This window comes from Cetorhinus maximus, chromosome 5 (genome assembly GCF_964194155.1).
Source record: "Cetorhinus maximus chromosome 5, sCetMax3.hap1.1, whole genome shotgun sequence".
Classification (NCBI taxonomy): Eukaryota; Metazoa; Chordata; class Chondrichthyes; order Lamniformes; family Cetorhinidae; genus Cetorhinus; species Cetorhinus maximus.
The window spans coordinates 75,152,769-75,172,575 of record NC_135883.1 but is presented as its reverse complement, the minus strand read 5'-3'; the positions used below and the strand labels follow the sequence as shown (position 1 = coordinate 75,172,575).

At 43.5% G+C, this 19,807-nt stretch overlaps 1 protein-coding gene across 11 annotated transcripts in view; it reads left to right on the top strand.

The window, feature by feature from the left end:
- Positions 1-13,728: 13,728 nt before the first annotated feature.
- Positions 13,729-19,807, top strand: part of LOC144680734 (intersectin-2-like) — a 217,153-nt gene continuing 211,074 nt past the window's right edge. For 9 of the 11 annotated variants that reach the window (XM_078542041.1, XM_078542042.1, XM_078542037.1 and 6 more), the window contains exon 1: positions 13,730-13,907. The gene's annotated coding sequence lies outside the window, so the exon portion shown is untranslated. Of the gene's footprint in view, positions 13,908-19,807 lie in introns of all 11 variants that reach the window. The other 2 variants (XM_078542045.1, XM_078542043.1) reach the window with 2 other exon arrangements.

Here is a 19,807-nt window from a genome sequence, read left to right as displayed (position 1 = left end):
CGGGCCAATTAAGTCCCGCCCAGCTGGCCGCCCGACGGGAAGCACTATGCACTTCCTGTGCGGGCAGGAGGGGATTCCCTGAGACTAAGTGCTGCCTCAGAGAGAGCGCTGACAGTTTTTGAAAGTTGAAAAATACAAAAATAAAAAAATGATTAACATGTCCCCCTCATGTGACAATATCACACGAGATGGGACATGTTAATAAATATCACATAAACTTTATTAAAGTTTTTTAAAACAGACATGAAACCTCATCCCACCGGTGGATGAGGTTTCATGTTTTTTCAGAAGCCCGCTGGGGCTCCTGGCCTGCCCACCAACCTTAAGGCTGGACAGGCATGGCTTTTAATTGGCTTAATTATCCTGTCAATGGCCTCAATTGGCCATTGACAGGTCGGCGGGCAGACAGCTGATCGCGCTGTCCGCCCGCCTTCCTGAATATTTAAATGGGACAGGATGACGTTGGGGGGAACCCCCAACGTCATCCCGTGTCATTTTCGTGTCCATCAGCGGGCTCCGCCCCCAGCTCACCGACAGAAAAATTCTGCCGCAGGAATGGGTGGGTTGTCTTATGAGTAAAGGTTGGACAGGTTAGGATTTTCTCCACCGGAGTTTAGGAGTGTTAGAGGCAACTTGATTTAAGCCTTTCGGATCTTGAGAGGTCTTGACAGAGTGGATGTGGAAAGGCTGTTTCCTCTTGCCCGAGAACCTAGAACTCGAGGTCATGGTTTAAAAATAAGGAGTCGCTCATTTAAGATAGAGATGAGGAGAAATTTTTTTCTCTCAGTGTCTTCAGTCTTTGGAATTCTCTTCCTCAAAAGTTAGTGTAAGCATTGAATATTTTTGAGGCAGAGTTAGATAGATTCTTGATAAACAAGTGGGTGAAAGGTTATCAGGAGTAGGCAGGAATGTGGAGTGGAGGTTATAATCAGATCAGCCACGATTTTATTGAATGGCAGAGCAGGCTCAAAAGGCCAAGTCGCCTGCTCCTGCTCCTAATTCATATGTTTATATGTATGTTCATATGTCTGGGTAGCATCTTCTTACTTGGTAAAGACATGCAAAATATTCATTTAATACCTCAGCTATGTCCCCAGCCTCGCCTGGGCCCCGCTGCCCCCAGCCTCCATGTGTAAATCCCCTTTTTGGTCCCTAATCGGCCCTACTCCACCTTTTATCACCCTTTTACTATTTATATGCATATAGAAGACTTTGATATTCCATTTTATGTTAGCTGCAATTCTCTTCTCATATTCCAACAGTGTTTCTCTTATTTGCTTTTTCACCTGCCCACTGAACCTCCTGTATTCAACCTGGTTTTCAATTGTACTTTCTACCTGACATCTATCACAAGCATACTTTTTCTTCCTAATGTTAATTTCTACCTGTTTTGTCATCCAGGGAGTTCTGGATTTGTTTGTCCTACCTTTCCCTTTCAAGGGAATATACTTTGATCGTGCCTGAACTATCTTTTCTTTGAAGGTAGCCCGCAGTTCAGCTACCATTTTTCTTGCCAACCTTTGACTCCAGTTAATTTGGCCCAGATCTTATCCCATTGAAGTTGCCTTTCCCCTAGTTAATTACTTTCACTCTGGATTGTTCTTTCTCCTTATCCACAGCCAGCTTAAACCTTATGATACAATGATCACTGTCCCCTAAATGTTCTCTTACTGACATTTGACCACTTGGCCCACCTCATTCCCAAGAACCAGGTCTAGCAGTGCCTCCTTTCTTGGTGGACTGAAAACATACTGCTGTAGAAAATTTTCCTGAACACATTCTAGGAACCCTTACCTCTCTGCCCTTTACATAACTTTTATCCAGGTCTATATTCGGGTAATTAAAGACCCCGATTATAATTACTCTATAATTTTTATACCTCTGTAATTTCCTTGCAAATTTGTTCTTTTACTATCACTAGTTGGTGGCCTATAGACCACCCCGAACTACACCCTGGTCCACTCCTCCATCACCCCCTACTCCTCAACCCCCACCTACGGCACCTCCCCATGCCCACGCAGAAGATGCAACACCTGCCCCTTCACTTCCTCTCTCCTCACCGTCCAAGGGCCCAAACACTCCTTTCAAGTGAAGCAGCATTTCACTTGCATTTCCCCTAACTTAGTCTACTGCATTCGTTGCTCCCAATGCGGTCTCCTCTACATTGGAGAAACCAAACGCAAACTGGGCGACCGCTTTGCAGAACACCTGCGGTCTGTCCGCAAGAAAGACCCAAACCTCCCTGTCTCTTGCCATTTTAACACTCCACCCTGTTCTCTTGCCCACATGTCTGTCCTTGGCTTGCTGCATTGTTCCAGTGAAGCCCAACGCAAACTGGAGGAACAGCACCTCATCTTCCGACTAGGCACTTTACAGCCTTCCGGGCTGAATATTGAATTCAACAACTTTAGATCTTAAACTCCCCCTCCCCCCATCCCCACCCCGTTTCTTCCCCCTCCCTTTTTTTTTTCAATAATTTATATAGATTCTTCTTTTCCCACCTATTTCCATTATTTTTAAATCTACAACTAATACTTTGTTAGCCTTTCCACCCCACCCCCACTAGAGCTGTACCTTGAGTATCCTGCCATCCATTCTTAATTAGCACTTTTCTTAGATAATATCACCACCTTCAACACCTCTTTGATCCTTTTGTCTGTGACATCTTTTGATTATCTGCTCCTATCACTGCTTGCTTATCCCCACAACCACCCCACCCTCAACTTCTCTCTCCCCCCGCCCCCCACCTTAGACCAGCTTATATTTCACCTCTCTCCTAACTATACTTCAGTTCTGCCGAAGGGTTATGAGGACTCGAAACGTCAACTGTTTTCTTCTCCACCGATGCTGCCAGACTTGCTGAGTTTTTCCAGGTAATTCTGTTTTTGTTTTGGATTTCCAGCATCCGCAGTAGCTTTTAGCTTTCTGTTTTTATCTATGCATTTGCATCACCTATGTTCCTTAGCTCTAGCCAAATAAATTCTGTCTTTGACACCACTGGGACATCCTCTTTCTCTAGTACTGTAATGCTCCACTTAATCAATACTACAACCCTCCCCCTTTTTCTACCTTTCCTATCTTTCCTGAACACTTTATATCCAGGAATATTTAACACCCAGTCCTGCCCTTCCTTGAGCCACATTTCTGTTATAGCCATAACATTGTTTTCCCACATGGCAATCTGCACCTGTAACTCACCAATCTAATTTGCCACAATCCGTGCATTCATATACATGCACAGTAACCCTGACTTAGACTTTATTACTTTCTCCCTTACTCTGGCCCCACCTATTAACTTACTATTCCCTATTCTAGTACTATCTAACTCTCCCAGTATGCAGTGCACTTTGGCATTCCTCTCTGATATTATCTTTTGGTTCCCACACCCCTATCAAGTTTGTTTAAACCCCAATAGCACTAGCAAAATGCCCTGCAACCTTGTGCAATTCATTTCATAATCCTTCAAGCTGATTGGTTAAGGAGTTAACATAGTTCACAATTAAATATAGTCGCTTCCCTCTTCACTCACATGCCCTGTGGAGGGCGCCACACCATTTCCATCCAGCATTTGCAGCCACTTGCCGCAGAAATTATAATAATGATTTAACAGGCAAGGGCAAGGCTAAAAAATATCCGGTGTGGTTAGGGGAATTTTTGGGCTCTACTTTGTGCACTACTTTGCTTTGGAAAATGGGCACAAAACTCAGGTGCACTCCAGACACATACATAAGAGAGCATAGGAAATACATCTAGTATCAAGATGCACTTCCTAGCACAAGGGGTAGTAGAAATCTGAAAATTGCTCCCCATCAAAAAGCTGTCTAGGCAAGGTCAATTGAAAATTTCAGAATTCAGATTGATAGATTTTTATGAGGTAATGGTATTAAATGGAGGTCTTGTGGTGCAGTGGTACCGTCCCAAGCTCTGGCTTCATGTCACACTTCAAGACTTGATAGCCACAGAAGGAGCATTGATAACATGGCCAAACAGGTTTATTATCAGCCTGTAAATCCTTCCAATACACTTGATGGCAGATGGTAAGATCAGGAGAGTTTCCTGATCAGCTATACTGCTGATGGCAACAGCAAACCACTGCAGTACTTTGCCAAGCATAATCATGGACCAATTCAATGGAAGGCCAAGGTTGCAGACACCCTCTTAGGGCATGGTACCTGAAAAAGGAGGAGGAAGGTATTAAAGGATATGGAATCAACGTGGATATATGGAGTTAAAGATAAAGCTCAGCCTTGATCTTAGATGGTGCAGAATGACTTACTATTGGTCCTATGAGACGCCTAGCACAACATCATTTGAAATCCATTTACCTACTATCTCTTTTTGTGTCAAATCAGCCATTTGAAAGAAAATTGTATTGAATTTGTCAAATATGACTTGCCTTTAGCAAATCTATACTGGATGTCTTTGGTTAACCTACATATTTCCAAATGTGTATTAATTTTATTTCAAATTATGAATTCTAAGACTGAACGCACAATTGACATTAGGCAAACTGATCTATAATTAGCCAGTTTGCCCTTCTCTCTTCTTGAACAAAGGTGATAAACTGTGGTCTTTTCAAATTAGGTTGTTCCTGGAAGTGAGCCAGCCTGAAAGCTCCCTATTTTAGTATATTCCTAAATTGTTCTAGAAAGCATGTCAGCTCAGATTGATAGATCCTTCTGAACAGCTTGAAGTGAAACTAAACATCAAATAGGTTAAACTATTACATCCTTAAACTGAAACTATTTGGCTTGGGGAGCTTTTGTTTATGAAACAATATGATTAATTTACGCCCCTAGGTAAATCTCCACTGAGTAATGTCAGTGAGGAATAAACTATTGCCTTCTGAACTCAGAAAGCCCAGACTTTGCTGCAAATGTGCGAAAAGTGTCACAGTTTTTGCCCAAGTTTATGTTTTCTTATTGTTGATAATATCCCAGTTTACAATAAAAACGATCAATGAAACTATAAAGCTTCATTACTCTTGTCTATAAGGTTCCACAATGGCTCAGCAAGTGAATCCAATGAGCAAATGGGCCATGCAGAACAGGAAGATGCCAAGTTTGAGCATTAATCTGCATAAAGTTAGCGGAACTCACCTCAGCACACCAGGAAGGGTAAAATCAGCCAGTATTCCCATTCCTGATTGCTGTCTTCCTGGAGTTTGTTCCAATATCATGCTCAGCTGTGATGCTTATTTCCTTATGCTCAAGCCTAAAGTTTCCAATGAGCATTATCTTATTTTTGGTGTTAACCTATTATATAACAAACCAGTCATATCCCTTTTTTATCAGAAAATTTAAGGTTGAGTGTGAAGGCTGGCAAATAATAACCATTTGGGCAGCTGGTGCTCATGGATCTGTACCTCAGTTGACTATATTCCAGCTGAGCCAGTACTTTAAGGAAACAAGGGGAGGAGAGGAAGTTGATGGGAAATTTTTTTTAAAATGTTTAGTCTGTAAATTGTTTGGATGGGTAAGCAGAAGAGATGGAAGAATAGTGATGATATCTCATTAAATGGTTAGATTTTTTTCATGGAGGCTTGTTTCCTCTTGATAATTTCTCTATCTTTTATTTATCTAGATGTGTTCAAAAGTACAAATTTGACTAATCTTCTATTCCAGTCAGGCTGGCTGGTTTTCGTCATATCTAACTTGAATTCTTCCATGAGCATAGTAAGTATGGATTAGCTTACAATCCCAAGGTAAGCAAAGTGTACCTGGTCATCTGCAGCCCAATTACTATCGCACCCAGTGTTAAACTACTGGCAACACCACACCAACCTGAACAATGCAATACATAAATTGTACCACACTTTTTGAAAAAGCAGCAATCTTAGTGAAATTCCATATTAAGTATTAGAGTTGCTGACCACCTCATGGATTTTAGCTTGTTTGGGATCGCTAAATCTTGTTTAAGCCTTTTCCAAGAGAATGTTAAAACAAATATTGACTGAGTTTGCAGCCTGTAAGGTGAACTGTGGTACCACTCAGTATAGGGTTCTTTTTTTAAAATTCATTCACAGGATGTGAGCTTCGCTGGCTGGACCAGCATTTATTGCCCATCCCTAGTTGCCCTTGAGAAGGTGGTGGTGAGCTGCCTTCTTGAACCACTGCAGTCCACGTGGTTTAGGTACACCCACAGTGCTGCTAGGAAGGGAGTTCCAGGATTTTGACCCAGCGACAGTGGAGGAATGGCGGTATATTTCCAAGTCAGGATGGTGAGTGACTTGAAGGGGAACTTCCAGGCGGTGGTGCTCCCATCTATCTGCTGCCCTTGTCCTTCTAGATGGTAGTGGTCGTGGGTTTGGAAGGTGCTGTCTAAGGAGCCTTGGTGAATTCCTGCAGTGCATCTTGTAGATGGTACACACTGCTGCTACTGTGCATCGGTGGTGGAGGGAGTGAATGTTTGTGGGTAGGGTGCTTTCTCCTGGATGGTGTCAAGTTTTTTGAGTGTTGTGGGAGCTGCACTCATTCCATCACACTCCTGACTTGTGCCTTGTGGATAGTGGACAGGCTTTGGGGAGTCAGCAACTGAGTCGCAAGATTCCAAGCCTTTGACCTGCTCTGTAGCCATAGTATTTATATGGCTAGTCCAGTTCAGTTTCTGGTCAATGGTAACCACCAGGATGTTCATAGTGGGGGATTCAGTGATGGTAATGTCGTTGACTGTCAAGAGTTTTCCCCCGATTGCCACTGACTCCAGTTTTGCTAGGGCTCCTTGATGTCACACTCGGTCAAATGAAGCCTGGATGTCAAGGACAGTTGCTCTCACCTCACCTTGGGAGTTCAGCTCTTTTATCCTGCTGATTTGTCCTGCTTTTTATGTACAGGCAATTTTCCACATAGCTGGGTAGATGCCAGTGTTGTGGCTGTACTGGAACAGCTTGGCTAGGGGCGCAGGAAGTTCTGGAGCACAAGTCTTCAGTACTATTGCTGGAATATTGTCAGGGCCCATAGCCTTTGCACTATCCAGTGCCTTCAGCCGTTTCTTGATAACACGTGGAGTGAATTGAATTGACCGAATACTGACATCTGTGATGCTGGGGACCTCCGGAGGAGGCCGAAATGGATTATCCACTCAGCACTTTTGACTGAAGATTGTAGTAAATGCTCAGCCTTATCGTTTGCACTGATGTGCTGGGCTCCCCCATCTTTGAGGATGGGGATATTTGTGGAGCCTCCTCCCCTAGTGAATTGTTTAATTGTCCGCCAACATTCATGACTGTATGTGGTAGGACTGCAGAGCTTAGATCTGATCCATTGGTTGTGGGATCACTTAACTCTGTCTATCACTTACTGCTTATGCTGTTTGGCACGCAAGTTAACCTGAGTTGTAGGGCCAGGTTGACACTTCATTTTTAGGTATGCCTGGTGCTGCTCCTGGCATGACTTCTTGTGCTCTTCATTGTACCAGGATTGATCCCCTGGCTTGATGGTAATGTTAAAGTGGAGGATATGCCAGGCCATGAGATTACAAATTGTGTTCGAGTACAATTCTGTTGCTGCTGATGGCCCACAGCACCTCATAGATGCTCAGTCTTGAGTTGCTAGATCTGTTTGAAATCTATCCCATTTAGCATGGTGATAGTGCCACATGACACAATGGAGTGTATCCTCAATGTGAAGGCAGGACTTCATCTCCACAACGACTGTGCGGTGGTCACTCCTATTGATACTGTCATGGACAGATGCATCCGTAGCAAGCAGGTTGGTGAGGATGAGGTCAAGTATGTTTTTCGCTCTTGTTGGTTCCCTCAGCACCTGCTGCAGATCCAATCACGTAGCTATGTCCTTTAGGACTTGGCCAGCTCAGTCAGTAGTGGTGCTGCTAAGCCACTCTTGGTGATGAACATTGAAATCCCCCACTGTTATAGAGTTGATTTTCCAGGCAACTTTTCTTGGTGGAAACATTTAACTTTATTTACAAAACAATAGCAGCAGCTGCATCTGTGCATCTAACTCTATAGCTAAATGAGAACCCTCCTCCTGGCTTTCCCCATGCTGCTAACTCATTGGTTTACACAGATCATGTGATCTTGCAACACAGGATTATTCTTAAAGCTACAGTCCTATGTTTATCAAAACTATAATTACTACATTCCTCCACCTTTAACTTTTCTGGACAATTTTGTGTTTACAAGGATATTTATCTCATGACATTACAATGACCTGTTGGTCATGAAATTAAAAGTTCAGTCTTTCAGATGGTTTCCTGATCTGTGTGGAATGTCGTAACTCCATAACTTCCGATTCTTTGGCAGGAATCACATTCTCTGGAACCGCATTAACATCAGGTACCTCATTAGGCACAGGCAGTTCAGCGTCTTCCACTTCAATAGAGACATCGGGCATGTCTATCCTTGGTGAGCATCTTCCACAGGAACCACAGGTTCAGCAGTGGTTACAGGTCAAACATCATTTTGTTGGAGTATTTCCCTTCTTCTTAAATGATCCACGTGCTTACAGGTGCTCAGGCCCTCCACATCCATGTGATACGACAATGGTCTGGTCACAGAGCTTACTTCGGCCCTCCACCGAAATTCCTTACATATACTGCTTCTCCAACAGTAAATTGTTGCTCGCAACAATGGAAATCATGAGTTGCTTTTTGGTTCCCTTGACTTTTCTTCACCTTCCCCTCCAAACTGGGAAGTATCAGGCTTAATCCTGTTTGAAGAAGTTGCCTCATCAGTCATTCTGCATCCTCTTCCTATGTGTCTTCTTGCTACCACAGAATTTAGTCTCAGCCTTTTTTTTAAACTTCACTGTTGGCCAAACTTCTCTGAGGTGAAATCTCAACTTGTCTTAGTTCAGTAGTTGAGCTACCCATGATTTCATTATCTGCTTGCATCCTGGAAAATTCTACCATTTTTACTTTCAAAGCCTCTTTAACTTCATTCAGCTGATTCTTTAGCCTTTCTGTTTCCTTCTTGTATCTGTTGGCTTCCTCCTGGAACATTGAACATTGCTGCATCTTCTGTGCCAACTAGTTCTTCAGTTTGTTCAGAATGATGTTAAATTCTTTGTGTCTCTCTTTGTAATTTTCCAGAGGCACAAATTTTGATCTGAGGGATCTTTGTACTGTGTGAAGGTCTTTCAACAGGTTTTCCCTTTCTTTGCGAAGCTCACTCACTTCTTCTTGAATTCTGTCATTCAGCAGTGTCTCCTTGAATTTCTTCTGCTGTTCTTCCATGTCATTGTTTAAGACAGTCTTCATTTCTTCAGGTTTCTGAATGGCTATACACTCCTTTTTCATCCAGTTGCAGTCCTTGGACTCTCCAGGCTCTTTCTGAAGTAACTTGCCTTGTTCCTTTTCCAACTCAGGAATTCTTCCTGTTTCCTTTTGAAATCTCACTGGTCAATAAAGGTTAAATTCCCTCAACCAATTTCGACCTAGAAGGCTTAGTCCTCTACCTTCTGCTGTTTGGTGTCTATAATAAACAGGTACTCTGGTGACAAAAACAAAAATACCTGGAAAAACTCAGCAGGTCTGACAGCATCTGCAGAGAGGAATACAGTTAACATTTCGAGTCCGTATGACTCTTCATCAGAACTAAGGAAATAGAGAAATGAGGTGAAATATAAGCTGGTAGACGGGGGTGGGACAGGTGGAACTGGATAGAGGGCCAGTGATAGGTGGAGGCAAAGAAGAGATTGCCAAAGATGTCATAGACAAAAAGACAAAGGGGTGTTGACGGTGGTGATATTATCTAAGGAATGTGCTAATGGGGACATTAAGGGTAGCAAGCAGGACAAGCTAATGGCAGGTGGCCCTAGTGGGGGTGGGGTGGGGGGAAGGGATCGAAATGGGCTAAAAGATAAAACAATAGATCGAAATAAATTTAAAAATAGGTGGGAAAAGAAAAATATTTTTTTTTAAATTATAAATTATTGGAGAAGGGGGATTGGAAAGGGGGTGGGGATGGAGGAGAGAGTTCATGATCTGAAATTGTTGAACTCAATATTAAGTCCAGAAGGCTGTAAAGTGCCTAGTCAGAAGATGAGGTGCTGTTCCTTCAGTTTGCATTGAGCTTCACTGGAACATTGCAGCAGGCCAAGGATGGACATGTGGGCGTGAGAGCAGGATGGTGTGTTGAAATGGCAAGCGACAGGGAGGTCTGGGTTGTGCTTGCAGACAGACCGAAGGTGTTACACAAAGCGGTTACCCAGTCTGCGTTTGGTCTCTCCAATGTAGAGGAGACTGCATTGTGAGCAGCGAATGCAGTAGACTAAATTGAGGGAAGTGCAAGTGAAGTGCTGCTTCACTTGAAAGAAGTGTTTGGGCCCTTGGACGGTGAGGAGGGGGGAAGTAAAGGGGCAGGTGTTGCACCTTCTGCGGTTGCATGGGAAGGTGCCGTGGGAGGGGGTTGAGGTGTAGGGGGTGATGGAGGAGTGGACCAGGGTGTCCTGGAGGGAACGATCCCTGCGGAAAGCCGCCGGGGGGATGAAGGGAAGATGTGTTTGGTGGTGGCATCATGCTGGAGTTGGCGGAAATGGCGGAGGATGATCCTTTGAATGCGGAGGCTAGTGGGGTGATAAGTGAGGACAAGGGGGACCCTATCATGGTTCTGGGAGGGAGAGGAAGGTGTGAGGGCGGATGCGCGGGAGATGGGCCGGACATGGTTGAGGGCCCTGTCAACCATTGTGGGTGGAAAACCTCGATTAAGGAAGAAGGAAGACATGTCAGACGAACTGTTTTGGAAAGTGGCATCATCAGAACAGATGCGACGGAGGTGAAGGAACTGAGAGAATGGGATGGAGTCCTTACAGGAAGCTGGGTGTGAGGAGCTGTAGTCAAGGTAGCGGTGGGAGTCGGTAGGCTTGTAATGAATATTGGTGGACAGTCTATCACCAGAAATTGAGACTGAGAGGTCAAGGAAGGGAAGGGAAGTGTCAGTGATGGACCACGCGAAAATGATGGAGGGGTGGAAATTGGAAATAAAATTAACAAATTTTCCCAGATCCAGACGAGAGCATGAAGCGGCACCGAAGCAGTCATCGATGTACCGGAGAAAGAGTTGTGGGAGGGGGTCTGAGTAGGACTGGAACAAGGAATGTTCCACATACCCCATAAAGAGATAGGGATAACTGGGGCCCATGCGGGTACCCATAGCCACTCTGGTGATACCTTTTACCTGGATTTCTCGCCTGTGTACATTTTCAACTTGGCAGAGGTTTGTTCCAAATTTAATTGGTGAGCACCTTTATTTAAATATATGAAAGTGTGTTCTCCTACTACAATAGTAGAAGCAACCATGTCTACTTCCATTTTTAAGGGTTTACCATTCACTTGCAATGTGACAGTAATTGACTCTGTCTTCCCAACTTTCATGTTGAATAAGGAATAAATGTCAGAATTGGTTGTTTCTTGCTCTTCCACACTAAATACTTCATTGGACTTTGTTTGTTGCCTGGAAGCCTGTTTTAATCTCGCTTTGCAATGTTTCAATTTGTGCCCACTTCTGTGATAAAAATAACACTCCACCTTTTAAAATTGCCAATCCTTAGGGCTATGATTGTTTCCACACTGATAAAAATTAGTTTTTGAATTTGCTGCTAAGTCGTTTCCTCTAAATTTTCAGGCTGTTTCCCGCTTTGCGGCGGAGTCCTGGCTTTTTGCACTACTTTTCGCTGATCATTCCAGTCCAACTAGGAAAACGGTGCTATTTTGTGCTTGTGCAATTCTTACAGCGCCTTCCATCGCAAGTGCTATTTCTAACACTTTCTTAAAATCAAGATCTACTTCAGCCAGCAATCTTCACTGAATAGCATTCTCTGGCACGCCACTGACCAAACGATCCCTGAGCATATCATTCAGGGTTTCACCGAAATCACAATATTCTGTTAGTTGTTTTAATGTTGCCACGTAGGTAGCAATGGTCTCCCCCGGGGCTCTATTCCGTGAATTGAACCTGAAGCTGTGCATTATGACTGAGGGTTTGTGTTGAAAATGTCCCTTAACGAGGTCTACTGATTCACTGAAGGTGTTCAAATCAGAGGCACGGGGGCCATCAAGCTTCAAATTAAACTGTAGGTTTTGCTCCCACAAATACCCAGGAAAATTGCTCTCCTCTTTTCCTCCCGATGATTTTGTTGGCTTGAAAGTAGAATGCAAGACGTTCTATATATTGAGACCAGTTGTCTGTGGTTGGCTCAAAGGGACCAATTCTGCCAAACTGTGGCATCTCGGATGAATATATCTTCCTTTCTTTTTAATTATCTTCGATACTCACAAGCGCTGGGCGAGGGACACTACTGGATCTGATTTATCCTCATCGCCAGTTTGTTATAGAGTTGATTTCCCAGGCAACTTTTCTTGGTGGAAACATTGAACTTTGTTTACAAGACAGCAGCAGCAGCAGCTACATGTGTGCATTTAACTCTATAGCTAAAGAAGACTCTCTCTTAGATGTTGCCTGCGCTGCTAACTCATTGGTTTATGCGGATCATGTGATCTTACAACAGGATTATTCTTAAAACTATAGTCCTACATTTATCAGAACTATAATTACTACAGCCAACCAGAGTACATTCTGCGCCCTTGCCACCCTCAGTGCTTCCTCCAAGTGGTGTTCAGCATGGAGGAGTATTGATTCGTCAGCTGAGGGCGGTAGTCGATCTTGAGAACTCCCAGGGCAACTCCCTCCTGAGTTTATACCACTGTGCCGCCACCTCTGCTGGGTCTGTCCTGCCCAGGAATGGTAATGGTGGTGTTGGGATTCCATAAGGATGACTATGTCAGGCTGTTGCTTGACTAGTCTGTGAGACAGGTCTCCCAATTTTGGCACTAGCCCCCAGATGTAAGGGGGACGTTGCAATGTCGACAGGGCTGAATAGGTTGATGCTGGGTGGTCCGTCTGCTTTCATTCCTTTTTTGAGGCTTTGTAGCAAGTTGATAAAACTGAGTGGCTTGCTCGGCCATTTCAGATAGCTGCTGTGGCTCTGCAGTCACATGTAGGCCAGGTAAGGATTGCCTTCCCTTAAAGGGCATTAGTGGGATTTTCATGGTCATCATTAGATTCCACCATCTGCCATGGCGTGATTCAAACCTGGGTCCCCAGAGCATTACCCTGGGTCTCTGGATTACTAGTCCTGTGACAATAGCGCTACACCATCGCCTTCCCACACATTTGCATGGCCCGAATTGCTCATTTGGGAAATTTCATGAATTCCCAATGATTCATTATATAGTGTCTCACTGTTGAAAACTCGCTGATTCCAATTCTCCCTGATTCCTCCCATTGTTTCTCATTACCCCTCACTCCTCCCCTTTGTATCTCACTCTCCCTGACTCCTGTCCCTCTGTTTCTCACTCTCTCTGACTCCTCCCCCTCTATTTCTCACCCTCCCTGGCTCCTCCCCATCTGTTTCCCACTCTCCCTGACTCCCCCCTGGGTTTCTCAGTCTCTCTGACTCCTCCCCCTATGTTTCTTACTCTCTCTGGCTCCTGCCCACCCCGCCCCCGTCCCCCGTCCCCCGTGTTTCTCATTCTCTCTGGTTCCTCCCCCTGGGTTTCTCACACTCTTTGACTCCTCCCCCTGTGTTTCTCACTCTCTCTGACTCCTCCCCCTGGGTTTCTAACTCTCTCTGACTCCGCCCCTATTTTTCTCACTCTCCCTGGCTCCTCCCCCTGGGTTTCTCACGCTCTCTGACTCCTCCCCCTGTGTTTCTCACGCTCTCTGACTCCTCCCCCTGTGTTTCTCACGCTCTCTGACTCCTCCCCTTGTGTTTCTCACGCTCTCTGACTCCTCCCCCTGTGTTTCTCACGCTCTGCCCTCTCTTCCTGTGTCTGCTGTCAGCGCCATGTTATTGCTGTGACACTGCGGCTCGGCAACAAGTCAGCGGAGATCGGGGCCGCCGGCCTCGGGCTGCGGGGAGAACGGACACGGATCCTGCGGGCAGGAGGTGAGTGAGGCCGGGCCGAGGCTGGGCCAGGCCAAGCCAGGCCTGAGGGAGAGTTCGGAGTCGGGAGAGAGGGCCGTGCCGGTGAGAGAGCCGCCTGTGGGGGAATCCAGGCCTCGGTGTCCCGGGGAGGAGCGGTCGGTCAGCCACCGAGCGGCAGGTGGTTGGAGTTAAAACTGGAAATGAATGTCCGGCCTGGTGTCAGATGAAATCACTCAGTATTGTCGGAGATTTGGATTGATTTAGATCTGGAGTGGGAATTGGGATGAAGGAGTGTGATTAATGTACATGGAATGGAATTTGTGATGTACAGGGGTAGATTTGAGTGAAGAAGAAGTGCTGTCGAGTTTATGATTGTGATGTATAAGAATGGGTTTGGGAAGTACAGGATTGGGTTTTCAATCTCCTGCTGTTTGACATTCACAAACTCAGTTCTTGTTTGCTACAGGGTCACCACCGGCTAGGACAGGCTAGCTGAATTCATAGTACTTAGTCAGAATTCTAGCTTAGTTAGTGATTTGTTGCTGTTATTTAAGTTCAGGTTGGACATGTTGAAATGCTGGATGCAGTGCCATGAACATTACAAGATTTGGTATATTTCATGAAGGGCTGAATTTATGTTTAGAAAATATGAGCATACATAGACGGCGTTGTGGAGAAAATGTAGGCCAGCAGGTTTTTTAGTCATGGATCTTGTTACTTAGAGCAGGACAATTTAATTGTTTTTAAAATAAGTTTCATGGATTTTTGAAACAGTGAACTTAACTATTTTGTTGTTTTATATTAATTACAAAATGAAACTCCCAAGACACCATGGTACCTGTATTGTATTATTTGTAGCATTGTCAGAGCTTGGTCAGATCCAATTACAGCTGCTGGAAAGTTTTCATCTGTGGCCACATAAAGAGGACAAGATCAGGCTTGGCCACGATGTTTCACCTCCTCCTGCAAACTCTTCCCCATCCCTCCATCCATCCACAAGGAGGTCACATAGCCTGTTCATTTTTAAGGCTCAGGCATGAAGGATTATCCCTTGGGTGAGTTACTGGAAGGTTCCACCACCTGTGGTGAAAGAGTCAGTGTCTTCAATAGCGATTAGAAAAGGGGTGGTGAAAAATGTTTTGTATTTTTTATTCTGAATTTTTAAGTCAAGTATCTAATCTTCAAGTATACAGTTTAAACATACCTTTTGATATTAAATACCTGTTCATCATGAATTATAGTGTAGGAATTTAGGATCCAGGATGTTCAGAATTCTTTAAGAGACTTACACTAATAAGTCTATATGTATATGTTTTATTAATATTAAATGAACTCATTAACTCCAAAATCTCTTCCCCTCCCAATTTGAGGTTTTTTACCTAAGTGAAAACATGAAAAGATGCTAAAGGTTAAAAGAGGCATTGCTGAGCCTTTATTTCTAATTTGAGGTGTAGCTTACAGTAAGACTGCTGCAGCCAATTTTTCTGTAGACAATCAAAACACTTTGCATCAATAACAATACTTCTTGTGTTTTCTGTGATGTAGACAATACCTGCCCAGTGGAGGTGACAGCAAGCCTGTTACTCAGTGGAGGGAGTCTCATGACATCATCAATTGAATTTGTATTTTCAGTCATTTAACTATGTATTTTGAATCTAAGTCTGTCTGACTTTTATAAATCAGATTGTCCCTCATGAATCATGATAACCTGGAAAAAATGATGACCATGTTTGAATAAATTATATGAAGTTATTTACAAAACTGACCCAATCCACTCAACAAACATTGCAGTAAGTTAGTTGGAACTATCAATGGCTGTGGAGTTGTGATGGGGGTGGGAAGAGGGTGGAACGAGAGGGTAAGTTTTCAAGTACTATTGGTTTGGACATTTTGAGTGGTTAAAAATACAGAATAATTGCCACCCGAATGAGATTTATAATGCACTGATCTAAATGACATTACAGAGATCCAAAACTGTAAGCTTGAACTTGTTTTCTAAATATCATTTAAAACATGAAAATAAACAACTGCTTTAAAATCACTTCAAGGTATTACCTTTAAATAATATTTGCCTTGTTTTTATAGGGTTTTTTCAATTTATACTGTGTGTATGCATTTGTAGTGATAGTAACTGTTAGTGTGCACAACAATTGCTTACAATACTCACATAGATAGGTTAATGATTGTGATATTTGGAGTTAATTATTGGAGTGCGTACATTAAAAATGCAACCTGCTGAATCTTCCACAGTTTCTTCATCCTTTGGTGGAATAAGTTTAAAGCTAACTAAGAGTACTTACCTATGTGTACGTATGTTCATCGATGTTGACTTTTGCAGATTAATGTAATTGGGCAACATTTTGCTACTCCTGGGATGTTACTTGTATCCTCTTCGGTCTTCACTATAGAGGACACAAGTAACACTCTGGAAATAGCTGTAAATCAGAAAATGGAAGGGTGGGAGGAACTCGGGAAAATTACAATCACCAAGGAAGTGGTATTGAGCAAATTGTTGGGGCTGCAGGCTAAGAAATCTCCAGGTCTGAATGGACTTCACCCTAAGGTCTTGAAATAAGTGGCTGGTGAGAAAGTTGATGCACTGGTTTTAATTTTCCAAAATTCCCTAGATTCGGGGAAGGTTCCATTAGATTGGAAAATAGCAAATATAACTCCTTTATTCAAAAACAGAGGGAGACAGAAAGCGGGAAACTATAGGCCAGTTAGCCTAACATCTGTCATAGGGAAAATGTTAGAAGCTATTATTAAAGATGTGATAGCAGCGTACTTAGAAAAATTCAAGGCAATCAGGCACAGTCAGCATGGTTTTCTAAAGGGGAAATCATGTTTATCCAATTTATTGGAGATCTTTGAAGGAGTCACATGTGCTGTGGATAAAGGGGAACCAGTGGAAGTACTGTACTTAGATTTCCAGGAGGTATTTGTTAAAGTGCCACATTAAAAGTTATTACAGAAAATAAAAGCTCATGGTGTAGGGGCTAACATATTTGCATGGATAGAAGATTGGCTCACTAACAGGAGAGAGTTGGCATAAATGGGTCTTTTTCTGGTTGGAAGGAAGTGACGAGTGATGTGCCACAGGGATCAGTGCTTGGACTTCAACATTTTACAATTTATATAATGGATAGCTTGGATGAAGGGACCGAAGGAATGGTTGCTAAATTTGCTGATGACACAAAGATATGTAGGAAAGTAAATTGCGAAAAGGACGTAAGGAGGCTACAAAGTGACATAGGTTAAGTGAGTGGGCAAAGATCTGGCAAATGGGGTATAATGTGGGCAAATATGAAATCGTTTATTTTGGCAGGTAGAATAAAAAGAAGCTTATTATCTAAATGGTGAGTGATTGCAGAGCTCTGAGATTCAGAGGGATCTGCATGAATTACAAAAGGTTACTATGCAGGTACGGCAGGTAATTAGGAAAGCTAATAGAATGTTATCATTTATCGTGAGGGGAATTGAATACAAAAGTAGGGAAGATATGCTTCAGTTATACAGGGTATTGGTGAGACCACATCTGGAGTATTGTGTACAGTACTGGTCTCCTTATTTAAAGAAAGTTGTAAGTGCATTAGAAGCAGTTCAGAGAAGGTTTACTAGACTAATACTGAGAATGAGCAGTTTTTAAAAATTCATTCACGGGATGTGGGCTTTGCTGGCTGGACCCGCATTTATTGCCCATCTCTAGTTGCCCATGAGAAAGTGGTGCTGAGCTGCCTTCTTGAACTGCTGCCGTCCATGTGGTGTAGGTACACCCACAGTGCTGTCAGGAAGGGAATTCCAAGATTTTGACCCAGCGACAGTGAAGGAACGGCGATATATTTCCAGGTGAGGATGATGAGTGACTTGAAGGGGAACTTCCAGGTAGTGGTGTTCCCGTCTATCTGCTGCCCTTGTCCTTCTAGATGGTAGTGGTTGTGGGTTTGGAAGGTGCTGTTGAAGGAGCCTTGGTGAATTCCTGCAATGGATCTTGTAGATGGTACACGCTGCTACTGCTGTGCCTCGGTGATGGAGGGAGTTAATGTTTGTGGATGTGGTGCCAATCAAGTGGGCTGCTTTGTCCTGGACGGTGTCAAGCTTCTTGAGTGTTGTGGGAGCTGCACTCATCCAGGCAATTGGGGAGTATTCAGTCACACTCTGGACTTGTGCCTTGTAGATGGTGGACAGGCTTTGGGGAGTCAGGAGGTGAGTTACTCATTGCAGGATTCCTAGCCTCTGACCTCCTTATGTAGCCACAGTATTTATAAGGCTAGTCCAGTTCAGTTTTTGGTCAATGGTAACCTCCAGGATGTTGGTAGTGGGGGATTCAGTGATGGTAATGCCATTGAACGCTAAGGGGTGACAGCTAGATTCTCTCTTGTTGGAGACAGTCATTTCCTGGCACTTGTGTGGCGCAAATGTCACTTGCCACTTGTCCACTTGTCAGCCCAAGTCCAGAGATTCTCCAGGTCTTGCTGCATTTGCGCATGGAATGCTTCAGCATCTGAGGAGTTGTGAATGGTGCTGAACATTGTGCAATCATCAGCGAACATCCCCACCTCTGACCTTTTGATGAAAGGAAGATCACTGATGAAGCAGCTGAAGATAGTTGGGCCTTAAAGGAACTCCTGAGGAACTCTTTCAGTGATGTCCTGGAACTGAGATGACTGACCTCCAACAACCACAACCATCTTCCTTTGTGCTAGGTATGAATCCAACCAGTGGAGAGTTTCCCCCTGATTCCCATTGACTCCAGTTTTGCTAGGGCTCCTTGATGCCACACTCAGTCAAATGCAGCTTTGATGTCAAGAGCAGTCACTCTCACCTCACCTTGGGAGTTCAGCTGTTTTGTCCATGTTTGAAGCAAAGCTGTAATGAGGTCAGGAGCTGAGTGGCCCTGGCGGAACTCAAACTGGGTGTCAGTGAGCAGGTTATTGCTAAGCAAGTGCTGCTTGATAGCGCTGTTGATGACCCCTTCCATTACTAACTCATAGGTTGTCCTATGAGGAAATGCTGAACAGGTTAGGCTTGTATCCACTGGAATTTAGAAGACTAGGAGGTGACTTAATTGAAACCTTTAAGGTCCTGACAGTGTGGAGAGGGTGTTTCCTCTTGTGGGTGAATCTAGAGCTAGGGGTCACTGTTTAAAAATAAGAGGTCACTCATTTTAGACAGAAATAAGGAGAATATTTTTCTCTCGGAGGGGTGTGAGCCTTTGGAACTTTGTCCCTAAAAAAGCCGGTGGAAGCAGAGTCTTTGAGTGTTTTTAAGACAGTGCTAGATAGATTCTTGATAAACAAAGGGATGACAGGTTATCGGGGTAGGCAGGGATGTGGGGTTGCGGTTACATTCAGATTAGCCATGATCCTATGAAATGGCAGATTGGGCTTGAGGGGCCGAATGGCCTACTCTTGCACCTAATTCATATGTTTGCTGTCAAAATAATAGTGATGCTAATAGCACTATATTATTTATGCATAAAATTTACTTTTTTTTCTTTGTTTCTTTTCTCTCCCTTAATCCAATCTTTCTTGCCCTCTCCGAATTTCTGTACCTGATTTGACATTCAACCCATCATAACTTATATCTCCTTCACAGTCCTTGTGCTGTTAATTTCACAATCCTTCAATCTGATTGATTAATGATATCCATTTTCTTACCCTGTTCACTCAGGTCCCAGAGGTCTGTTTCCCTCACTGTGCTTTTATCAGCCGTGCAAGAAATTCAAAAAAATTTAAATGTGTCAAGGAAAGTTTAACTAACAGCAGATGCCATTGGATGCTCTGCTACCACAAAACCTCCTTCATAGTTTATACATTATAATGTAAATGACTAGATTCTTGCGCCATATTGATTGTTTTTACAAGAGTTATTTTTGGAAGGATGTGCTTTGATATTCATGTAAGTTTGTATATTACAATTAT